Genomic DNA, 12558 nt, shown 5'->3' with positions numbered 1-12558 from the left:
TATATATATATATATACCTCCCTATGAGCGTGAAAAGATAAAAAGCAAAGGATTGATCCTGAAAATTTTCGCACCGAAGATATGCTTGCATCCATTCTCAACAAAGTAGAAGGATCAGAAAAAGTGCTGAAGGAAATGAAAGAGGACGTCTCATCTCAAAAAAAAAAATAGTTACTTCATATTCGGTAACGATTAAGCAACTGAAAACACAAATGGGCAAAATTTCAACTCATTTAAATCCAAGGCCAAAAGGAGGTCTACCGAGTAATACAATGCTCAACCCAAAGAATGAAGTTTGAAAGCATGTATTAGGCATCCCATGATGTTAAATAAGGCGTTTCTTATGAAGCAACCCAAGTTTTAAATTTATATTTGTTTGAATAACGTGTGTTTGATGTGTAGGTTGAAAATTTCAAGTTTTGGGAAAAAAGAGGCACTTATGCGAGCTTAAGTACCAGTCTACAACTTGTCGAACAGGTCGCTGAGCCCCATTCAGATTGCCATTTTTACCTACCAAAGGGCTGGATTTCTACAAAATTTTGCGGGCGAAAGCACAATTTGACGCATCACCAAATGTTCTGAGACATAAGTTGGTGTAGCCAACTGACCCACAAATTTAATGGTTAAAAAGGAACCTTAATCGTTTTTTAATGCAAAATTTTCTTGAATTTCATATTTTCCAACCTTTTCATTTTCACAACCCACTTTTAAATCTTTTTTCTTGTTAATTTTGTGTGGGGATCAATTAATCTGGGAATCTTTGAGTCTATCATTCATATTTGCTTGCATAGCACTACTTCTTGTTTTAAGGTTCGAAATTTGAACACACTTTTACTTTTGTAATTGTGAAATGCATGCTTGTATCCTCGCTGAATTATCCACGTAATATTGATTTTTTTGAATGATTTTTTCCAATGTATGCCCTTGTCGTACCTTGTTTATGCGGTTTTTAGCCTATAATTGTTGAATATTATGTGTTAACTGATTTTCACTTGTAGGTATGTATTAATTTTATTATTAGGTTTGGTGTGGGTGAAGCCTGAGTAACCCCAATTGCACCAATCGGTTGATTTTGCCCAATGATAGAGTGGGTGACGGCATTCTTAAGGGCAGAAGACGTCGATTGGTCAATTCTGTACAAATTGGGGAAAGTCTGAGTACCCATAAGTAATTATTGGTATGGATCTTGGCTAAATTGCATAGAATATGAGTCTAATTTTATCATCATTTGCTCCGGGTTGGAAATTGGAGGTCATAGTCAAAATATGGTAGAAGGACCTTTCGGCGAGCTTAGTTGAGCTCGCCGAATGACTTGTTTGTTTGCCCAATGACTCTTGGATCAGCTTTTTATTCTTCAAAATTGATGAAATATTTTTGTAACATTAGGGGATACACCTGAACTCGCTCGGCGACTTGCCAAATGTCTGTTAGATCGCCCTTCTCTCCCCAAATTTTAGAAAATATATTGAAACATTGGGCGAGCTACTTGTATTTTGTTGAATTGTTTCGGCTAATCGCAGAAAGTCCATGGACATCACAAACTTGTACTGAATTCTAGGAAATTTTAGTCTAGAACAATCTGCTCGCGGAACTACTCAATAAGTTTCCCCGTACATTTTTAAGCTTTGATAATTTTTCAAACTATTTATCTTATAGTGATTTATTCAATGTTACTTTGTAGGTACGTCTAGACCTAAGGTACGAACCAACCACCCCGCAAGAGAGCACTGGGAATAGTGATCAACGAGGGTGTTATCCCCTCTCAAACCACACAAGCAAAGATTCCTCCAAGTCCGGCTGAGGAAAGATCAGATAGTACGGGCATCGATGCCACCCATCTCACTACATCAGAGTCAGATAGTAAGGGCAACTCGTGGGTTAGATCGCTAGTCTCTGTATTTGAGCTGGAGGACGACCAAACATTATAGAGGAGGAGAGTAGAGTTGCGATCCAATTCACTCCATGACCCGGCCAAGATCATGGTACCTCCTAAACCTCCTCTACCTCCAAAACATACGGCCGAACAGTTACCTCCAGTGCCACAACTTCAGGCACCTCCTCCCTAAAAAATACTGAAGGTTGCGGGATTGAAAACCATTCTTGAGGAGAAGAGATTTTATATAGACGGTGTAGTAGAGATATATCCAGAGGTGTGGAATACTATCAAGTTCCGGAAATTTAATATCTTCACCAAAACGTGAGGCTCCTACTTTTCATCTTGTGTCTAAGAGTTCTATACCAAGTATGGGATGTTAGTGCCAAACAGAAAGAAAAAGGCTAGCTCTTTACACCTGTAGATCCTGTAGCAGTGTGGGGCAGAAGAGTGAAATGCAACAGCACCGACATTAATGAGGTACTAGGGTGTATGATGAACATAGTCCACTTCTTGGTGGATTAGATACTAAGAAGACCCTGGATGATTTGAAGTGTTGGTTCGCTCCTCCTGTCTCATATGTCACACCGCCTTGTATTGACGCATGAGTTTCGATGAAGAAGAAGGATTTAAATGTGGATGTCACGTTATAGTTCGCTTTTATCAGCAACACTTTGATGCCCTCACAAAATGAGTCTATACTTAGGCATTTAAAGGCTGCATTGTTGGGCTTCATCATTGACCGGGATTGACTAAATCTTGACCTGACTATTGAGTAGGAGATAGACATGAGATCCAAATACAGTCAGACTTCCTTTTCATTCCCGGTGTTGATTACGAAGTTGTGTCGGCGTGCTCGAGTGCCACTGATAGAGAATACAAATATGGTTACTCCCACTTCCTCTACTAACATCTGAAAGATCAAGGCTGAGTACACTAGGGATGAGGCCAAGATGAGGAGAGCTACACTAGTGGACACCTCCATGTTAGTTGATGTGGAGATGTTACACACTGACACAACCCCTTCCTACTCAGGTTGATGAGCCATCAGGTACCCCTAGCCTTTCCACTTCTGTTCCTTCTAGTACTGTTATTGTTGCTTCTTCTTCCATTGTTGTTGTTCTTGCTTCTTCTTCCTTGCCCTCGTTTACCCAGTCTATGTTGTTTAGATGGGTCATTTGGCTCAGTTTGCTAATGTACGTGTCTCCTAGGTAGAGGCTATTATACAAAGAATGATTAAGAGAGACATTGTTGCTGTCTTATCTCCTATTCAATCTGAGTTGAGAGAGCACTCAGAGTTGATTTATGTACATGGCTTGAATTTGGATGCCCTCACAGTGCGAGTGGAGGCATGCGAGCAATGTAGGAGCTTGTATGAGGATATGACAGCCTTGAAGGTCGATATTAATGGTTTCAGGCATGATGTAGATGAGGTGAAGTAAGCAAATATTTCTATGTTATTAGGCATGCTGGACCTTCCCAATGTCCAGAGTACAAAGTTGCCATCCCTTTTTTAGATCTATCCGGGCACTACAATCAGAGATGTTGTTGTGGCTGATAAGGATGTCGATTCAGATTCTCCCAGGACCGATGAAGAGAGGCTTGGAGCATAAAATATTTTAGTATATGATGACCTAGAGGACCTCAAAGGTGCGATGGTGTAGACAGTTATGGAGGCATATCTTAGGGATACATCGATGTTGGGACCCAGTGAAGGAAATGATGGATCTGAGTCGAGCACTAATGCCCCGATTGAGGGAGTCATGAATTTGTAGAGTTCACCTCAGGCTTAGACTTACAGGGGGATATTAACCTATTTTACCTTTATTTTAAGTCTTTTTATTTCATTTACATTTGAGAACAATTTCTAGTTTTATTTGACGGAATGAGGTATAGTTATATCTATTTTTTTGGGCTATTTTATGGATAATTTTCTTGTCGTGGATGGTTATTGGGAATACATGATTTCGTTAGTAAAAATTGGTTTTTGATCCATTGTTTTTTAATGTGAATGTTGATTTTTACCCAAATTAAAAATTTGTCACCTCTTGATTTTTGTGAATATGATTGATCTCTTGCAAATTTGAGTGTCAATTGCGATCAGTAACGATGACTGAAATAGTGCTCTTGATTGAACAATATGTTTGTGGGATTACCATGAGACAAATTTGATTCGCATATGTCATATATGAACTCTTAGCATCTCATTGTTATTTACGGGTTGTCGAAATGAATCTTGTGATGATCATTGCACATAAGCTAAAATTGTAGAGTCTTTGTTTGATGATTGTGTTGAATGTCGTGTATGGTGAGATTTCCTTAAGATATGCTCGGTAATAGCTAGAACTTACCCGTTCATCCAGTTGACAGTAGCGGAAGGAGAGAGATTATCTTAGGCAAAACTGTGGAGAGTGAGCCAAAATTATTATTATTCCTCTCTATAACCACTTTGTGAGGGTGTAAACCTTTTTTTGGCACCGTTTGAGCCTACCATCCTTGGATGAAACTTGATCACATTTGAACTCTTTCATTCCAACCAAAAACAATCACGAAACATTGATCCTTTTGAGAAATTCATTCTTGAAGAGTCGTGTTGAAAAATATGGAACCTCTCCATCTAAAAAGGAAGAAGAAAAGTGAAAAAATAAAAAGATTGAGAAAGAAAAGAATTGTTGAAATAAAGATTTTACAATGGATAAAAGAAATGGGGTTTCCAATGAGTCAGCTTAAAAGATCATAGGGCGAATTGTGAAAATCAAAAAGAGTGAAAGAAAAGGAGAAAAATCGAAATGCATGTCATGCTTCATGAAGATAGAAGTCACTAAAACAAAATTATAAGACCTTAGCCCTCAACCTCGTTACAAGCCTTGAAAGACCTTTGTGATCTTGATTGAGCTTAATTTCATGTTAATTGGAAAATACAGACAAGCCTAATGAGTAGAATAAATGCATGTATTTATCTTTGAGAGTGTAAGAGTTGTTTTTGATTCGTTAATGCTAAAAATTTGATGAGTCTTGTATGAGCATGGAATCATTTTTGGTGTGAGGGCATTTGGATATTTTTGTTGAGCTTGAACTTGCATTTGGGGCAAGCATTGTGAGATTGAGTTCTATCTTTATGATGGCTAGTTACAGTTTGAAACGTGTAGTGAACAATTGAACATTGCATGGATAGTTCGAATCTCGTGTACATTCATGTTGAGTCTTGACTAGTACTATGTGTAGACATCTTTGTTGAACTGATTGATCTTGTGTTTTACTTGAGGAAAAAAAAAGTTTAAGTTGGGTTATTGATGAGTCAGGAATTTCAACTCATTTAAGGCTTAATATAGAGAGTTTTAGCGTCCTCAATGCCTACTTTATTCTCTAAACTAATGTTTAAATGATAATTTGCAGCAATGAAGACAAAAAAGCAAGGCAAGGACATTACCAGAATATGGGGTGAAAAAGTTGAAGACAAAAAAGGCTGATGATCGCCAAGACCACTCGGTTAGTCGCTGACTGGCTCTTCAGCTCTCCAAACGTTACAACACCAGCCCTAGGAAAAATCCAACCCAACCATGGAAAATGGAATTTCGACGACGCGCCGATTGGATCGGCAATGGAGATCCTGATCTCCTAAAGTCACAGAAGAGAAATGGTGAGAGTCAAGTCAAGAAGGCGATGGAAGGGTAACTTTGACACATTGCCAAGTTGGTCGGCAATACTCCACACATTTCGCCGAATTGATCCGAAGCCAAAACTTTGGGAACGTATAAATGAAATTCTGAAAAGAGGAAAAGAAGTTCCCACACATTCTAACTCTGAGTTTTTTTTATCTTAAAGAACTCCAAAATATTGTTTTTAGTATTTTTAAGTAGGAATTTAGGGGTTTTTTTATTTGGAACTAATCTTGAGAACTGTGAAGACCTACAATCTGTTACCCGAACTGATGAGAACATAGTTGGTAACAATTTCTTGTTTTTATGATGTTTTGATAAAAAAAAAACACTTTTGGGGGTGTGATTATGTGATTAATTGTTTAATTTATCTTATGTGTGATAGTATTTACTATTTTTATTGTTGATTTGAAGTGGGTTCAGTTGGTAATTGAGTTTTCATTGATGAATTGTAGTTGCAAATATAGTTGTACCTTAGTATTCTAGACTTGCTTGAGAAGATGTTTTAGAATTAAGGTTATAAATTGATCATTGTAGTGATTGAGTTATTGTAGATTTAGCTTGAGAAAGTGGGTCTGAATTTGATCCTACCAATCTAGCTCGAGAGAGTAGATTGATTGAGGTTTTGGGTTGTTAATATTTGCTGTGCTTGTCGAGGTTTGAGAGAACTAGCTTGATTCGTAATAGTTGATTGAGAAATATCTATTACACCTAAGACAAGTCTATCCACTAAGATTCAATGGATTTTAGTAAATAATAATCACTCGTACATCAAAATTGTCATTTAATCGATCACATCCCCAAGGTTCCGTCTCTACTTGATTACTCTCGTATTTTCATAGTTAATATTTGCTCACTCTAATCCCCCCCAAATGACACTACTTGTTAAACCCTGACGTTTATCTTAATTATTTCAAAAATGTAGAATCCTATAATATATTAGGACACTTCATAATTGAATTCGCTTTTATATCACTTATTGTAGGATCGACCCCAACTCTTTCTTGCGTTTAAACTTTGTTATGACCGCATACACTTAAAATTGGATGAAGTGTAGTCGAGCATTACCATAGTTATGGTGATCTTCTCACCATGAGAGGTGAGGTGAGCTTTCTACCTTGCGAGTGGATGTAGACCAATTGAGGTCTACTAATAGATTGATGTTATGGGGCAATATTTCCCTACTAGATGTTCCAGTCTCCAAATCACCGATGATGCCCAGAAGTGAGCCATATCTAAGTGTGCAGCAGAGCGGGATAGATGGAAGAAATGCTACTGATGAAGGAGAGATGGTTGACGATGTGTTGTCCAAGGAAACGAATGAGGACAAGATAAGGAAAGATGAGGATGAGAATGGTATTGTGCAAACACTCACAGAGTTAGAGTATACTTAGGATATGATTGTTCAAGCTACCCTGGTGAGATCCCTCTAGTAGACCTCCGCAATCGGCACTAGTGGAGTCTCTTCAGACTCTACCATTCCTCCCAGTGATGTGCAGCCATTGATGCCACAAGTGATAATATTTTTGGGAATCGATGCCTCGGATGATGTTACTCCTCCATAGATTCCTCCAGTTGATAGCACTCACATGCTTGGCATGTCAAGGGGACATTTTTACATGTCCTCGCGTACTTATTATTTTTAAATTTAAGACGCTGCATATTTATATTTTGTGGGGTGAGGGTCTTTGTGCCAATATTCCTTATCTACTTTGTATTTTGTCATTTTAAGTTTTAAATGATTGTATTATCGTATTTTTGTTTATATTATGGTGTTTTCCTTGGTTTGGTGTAGCTCTTGTTGGCTATTTTGTTTTATCTCAAATATGTAACTACTCTATGAGTTTTAAAAATCATGATATGATTGAGTTTCATTAATGAAAATTCAAGGATCGACTGTATTCAATATTGATGTCTTGAATAGTAATCATGATGAGAATGATTTATAGTGTTGGTATTGCAATAAATAAATCAGTGTGGTTGCACTTTTGAGCGATTTCTTTGAATCATTCGTTCACTACCTGTGCATTGATGTGAGCCTTGCAATAAACATAACGCATACGCTTTTGATTTTTTCAGGATGTGCTAAATGAGTGTATTTCAAAGTTGCATGTATGGTGAGGTCTGACTTGAAAGCATGTGAGTGGTCCTAGAATTTTTCTTGTTAGTCTAATCGTCTAAACCTTGGTAAATATAAGGTGTCATATTGGGCAACAATTCTATGAGGAACTCAAATTCTCTTATTTTTGTGACTACCTTGTGATGGTGTGCATCCATTTTGACAACATTTGAGCTTAAACCATTTGTTGACAAAACCAAATTAAAACCTCTTGAGAATAGTTTCCCCCGTCTTCTCACCCAACATATGTTTTGAAGCATTGGTTTGTTTATATATCTAACTGAGGCCAAAATCCTAAGTTAGGGGTATGGAAAGGAAGGAGGAGTGAAATCCAAGTGAAGGACAACAAAGATGAAATGAGTCTCAAATTTGAAGTTTGTTACAAAAATAAGAACCCTTCCTTATTTCAAAAAAAAATATTGTGATGAAAAACTCTGAAAAGTTGAAATGAAAAAGATAAGTTGATTAAATAAAGGGGATCCCTAATAAAGTAAATGAAAAGTCAAAGTTTGAGTTCTCAAACGAAAACAACTTAGAGAGGTAAAGATGATTGCAAAAATGCTTTGAAAATATGAAGTCACTAAGCCAAATTTATCATATCTTAACCCTCAGCCCAATTAAAATCCTATAAGATCCCTGAGATCTTGTGTGATGATTGGAAAATATTGCAAGCCTATGGGATGAAGCATGCATGTATTTCTCTTTTCGGAGAGTGAGAGTTACATTGATTTCTTATTTCTATGTTGATTTGTATTGTGAGAGCATGGAATCATTCTTGATGTGAGGGAACTTGAAAGTATTTGTTGAAATATGGTCTTGCATAAGAAAAGAAGCTATAGTGAACTTGAGTTTGTGTTGAAACCATCTAGTCATCATTTTAAGCTTTTTTATTATGACTAAGTGTAGCGTGTTGTTGAGACTAGTATTGAGGATGCACCTTTATACCACTAGAATCAGGATCATACCACTTGCACAGAAAGATTACTATCTATTTTTTTGGCCAACCAACAAGGTACTCGAGTTCTATAGTCTCTTGAAGCACACCATAATAATCAATATTCCACTCACCTTTTACCCACACCCCACTATTATTAATTTTCTTGCCTTTGGACCATTATTCTGTATGAAATTTGTACCCGTTGATGAATTACTTCGACATTATTCTAACTCTATAATCAGGTCCACAAGAAATATCATGTAAAAATTTGACATCCACGACATTAACTAGATTATGAACCTATATTGAGTTAATGAAAATTTAGAATTCTAAAAAAACATATAATTGATAGGAAAGTTCTTAATAGTATTAGGTAACACTTACATATTTTCTAAACCACTCTGAAAACCTAGGATAAACAACATCATTCACATATGAACTAACAAAATAACAACTTTAATTAGTTAAAGGGATGACCAATCAAGTTTACAAGTATGTAATGTATATATATGTACCTATGAAAAGGTTGGAGCACAGGAAAATTCAATAATACATGCATTGTAGCTGACTTTAGCACCATCTCAGTTAACTTTCGCTTTCGAGTATGTTTTGGACCTCCTTTTCCTGGATGATTAAATATTGAAAAGGGTGGTGCCAAAGGATCGCCAATTCCTCCATCATCATTTCGATTGGGTATACTTCTCAAACACGGAACATAATTTTCAAAATAATATCAATCAATATTAGAAATTTCCCTTGCCAGATATGCTTCACGCATCGATCCCTCAATTCTCCATCTATTTTTTATGGTCCATTTACTTTTTCCGATAATCATGTAAAGTATGACCTTTAGATGAAATTTTTTAAAATTCAGACACAAAATAAAAATGACTAAAATTCCTCACCTCTCAAATGGATACATCCATCTACCTTGTACTGGACCTCCAAGTCGTGCCTCTTGCATAAGATGAATTGGGAGATGTTCCATTACATTGAAAAAAACCAGGAGGAAATATTTTTGTCAGTTTGTTTAAAGCTATGCAAATGTTACTTTCCATGTAATTTAGGTTCTCCACCCTCAATATACTAGAACAGAACTCTTTGGAAAAAAGGCTTATTTTTGTGATGGGTTTCCATATTCTATAATGCAAGGACTTGAATGCAATAGACATCAAAGATTCCATGAAAACGTGACAATTATGGCTTTTCATAGACATCAATTTTCCTTCTTTCTTATCAACACGTCTAGATAAGTTTGAAGCACATCCATCAGGCATCTTCAAATTTCTTATCCAATCACAAATCTCTCTCTTTTCATCCAAAGTGAATGTGTAACTAGCCTTGGGCTTGAATCTTGTTGTTAAGGTATATCAAGTACAACTCACTTCGCCTGCAATATTCTTTTAAGTCCAACCTAGCTTTCACATTATCATTTGTCTTGTTATTGATATCCATCACAGTATTAAATATGTTGTGAAAAAAGTTCTTTTTAATATGCATGACATCCAAATTATGGTGAAGAAGTCTATGCTTCCAATAAGGTAACTCCCAAAATATGCTTTGTTTTGTCCAATTATGTGTAACACCAACCATGTATCTTAGATTGTGGAGAATTTGTTACCTTAGGTAAATCCCTAACCCTATGCCATATTTCTTCAGGCGATAAGGTTGAAGGTGGCTCTTCAAAATCAATTTGGCTCTTCATAAATACACTCGTATTTCTCCAAAGTTCATGATATATTGTCAAGAATTGATGGTCACAATTGAACTATGAGTTCTTATATCCATATTTTGATATGAATTCTTTTGTATTTTTCATACAACATGGGCAAGCTAACTTACCAGCAGTTGACCACCCAGACAACATTCCATAAGCAGGAAAATATTTATAGTCCATATCAAAACAGCACACAATATGAAGTTTTGTTTATGGAATACATCATATGTTTCCATACCTTGATTCCACACAATTTTAACTCGTCGCGCAAAGGTTGTATGTATACGCCGATCAAATTTTTAGATTGTTTGGACCTGGAATAATGCAAGTTAGGAACAAATATGGACTTGTCATACATGACTCCGGGGGGAGATTATATGGTGTACATTTACTGGCCAAAATGAATATGGTGCCGCAGAGACTGAGAATAGAGTGATTCCATCAGAACATAATCCTAACCCAATATTTCTAGGTTCACTAGCAAATCAGGAAACAGTCTATCAGAATGCTTCAATGCTTTTCTATCTGATGGATGACATAAAACACCAGGTGGTCTTTTATGTTCATAATTCCATATCATATGAGGCGCAGAGCTCATTGATGCGTACAATTTCTTATAACCTAGGTATAAGGGGTAAGTAATGCATTGCCTTCACTGGACCCTTCTTATTTTTGACATTTGTGACTTCCTTATAACGATCTTGATTACAAATTTTACAATTTTCTAAAGCTGCATCATCTTTATAAAATAGCATACAACCATTTTCACAACAGTCAATCCTTTCTGATGAATGTCCTAACTTAAAACCATGTTCTTTGTCGTGTAGAAAACTTTATGTAAGTCAACTTTATTAGGATTAAGCTCATTCATAAGCCCAATGATAGAATCCATCCCCGCTTGAGCAATTGAATAATCAGATTCCATATTTAGAAATCTAACGGCAACAAACAACTTAGAATGCATTGAACCTTCATACAGTGATTGATTAGCTTCATTTAATTGTTCATAGAAGCTCTTAGTCTCATCGCATCCCTCAACATTTCATCAAATCGAGAATTTTCAATGTTATTATTCTCTATAGAATTATCCACACCATCAAATGCATTACGAAAAGTCAACATTAGCTACATTGACGTCATTCTCTCCCTGAAATGTCCACACATAAAATTATCCATAAATCCATTCTTCATAATATGAAATTCAACTTTATATGGTTTCAATAACTTGATACCTTTGCATTTGGCACAAGGACACCTAATTGTGCATTCTATAAGAAAACCATTTCTAGTTTTCGCCTTTGCAATAAATTCTGTAACCCTATTTATAAATTACACCCTCAATCCCATACTATTAGGATGAGTTCTATCATTTATCCATTTACGATGTGCAAATTCCATCGACACAAATAAAATATTTTAAAATTTAAGTATACAAACTAGAAACAATTCAATGAAGAACACATCTATAAATGAAATCTTATAAATGAATATTTTTCAACTACATAATATAACAAATTGTTCATATTTGGCAAACTTGTTTAAGAAAATAAGAAAACACCACATAGCACTTTTCAAGACATAATCTTGATAGTATCTAGAAAGAGACGACAATATATATATACTCTATATAAGCATAATCATTACTTCATAAATTAAATTAGAAAATCTTAAAGTTTTAACTCACCTATTGTGAAAAGAGAGATATAATCGAGAGTATAGAGGAGACGCATGCATGCAAAGTGTTCAAGAAAATTAAGTAACAATCCAATTCTGCTTAGAAAATTAAGCATATATTAACTCTAATTTGTTGATAGAAGAAACAAGAAAGAGAAGGAGAAAATGGAAAAAGTGGAAAAAGGAAATGGGGCATGCTAAAGTTCAATCCAGTTATTTACTGGTTTGATTAGGAAAGGCATGATTTATCAATTTCATGAGCATTTGGTTTCCAGCAACTATTTCTAGAAGTTGATGAATTTTATTTCCAAAGCTCGATCGATTAACCGAAACAGATATATTATATTAAAAAAAGTATAACTTCAATAAAGATGTATACTTCAACAATTCTATATATATATATATATATATATATATATATATATATATATATATAGTTCACAAATAATTAAGTTGTTCTTGATATAGATGAGGCATATTTGTTTTTGTATTTAATGTTCTGTTATTTTGTCTTGGTTGTTGCTTTGATTAGAAACATTAAATAATTATTGTTACTGCATATTTGGTATAAATCTTAAT

This window comes from Solanum pennellii, chromosome 1 (assembly GCF_001406875.1).
Source record: "Solanum pennellii chromosome 1, SPENNV200".
In the NCBI taxonomy this organism is placed as follows: Eukaryota; Viridiplantae; Streptophyta; class Magnoliopsida; order Solanales; family Solanaceae; genus Solanum; species Solanum pennellii.
Note: the sequence above shows the minus strand (reverse complement) of the source record.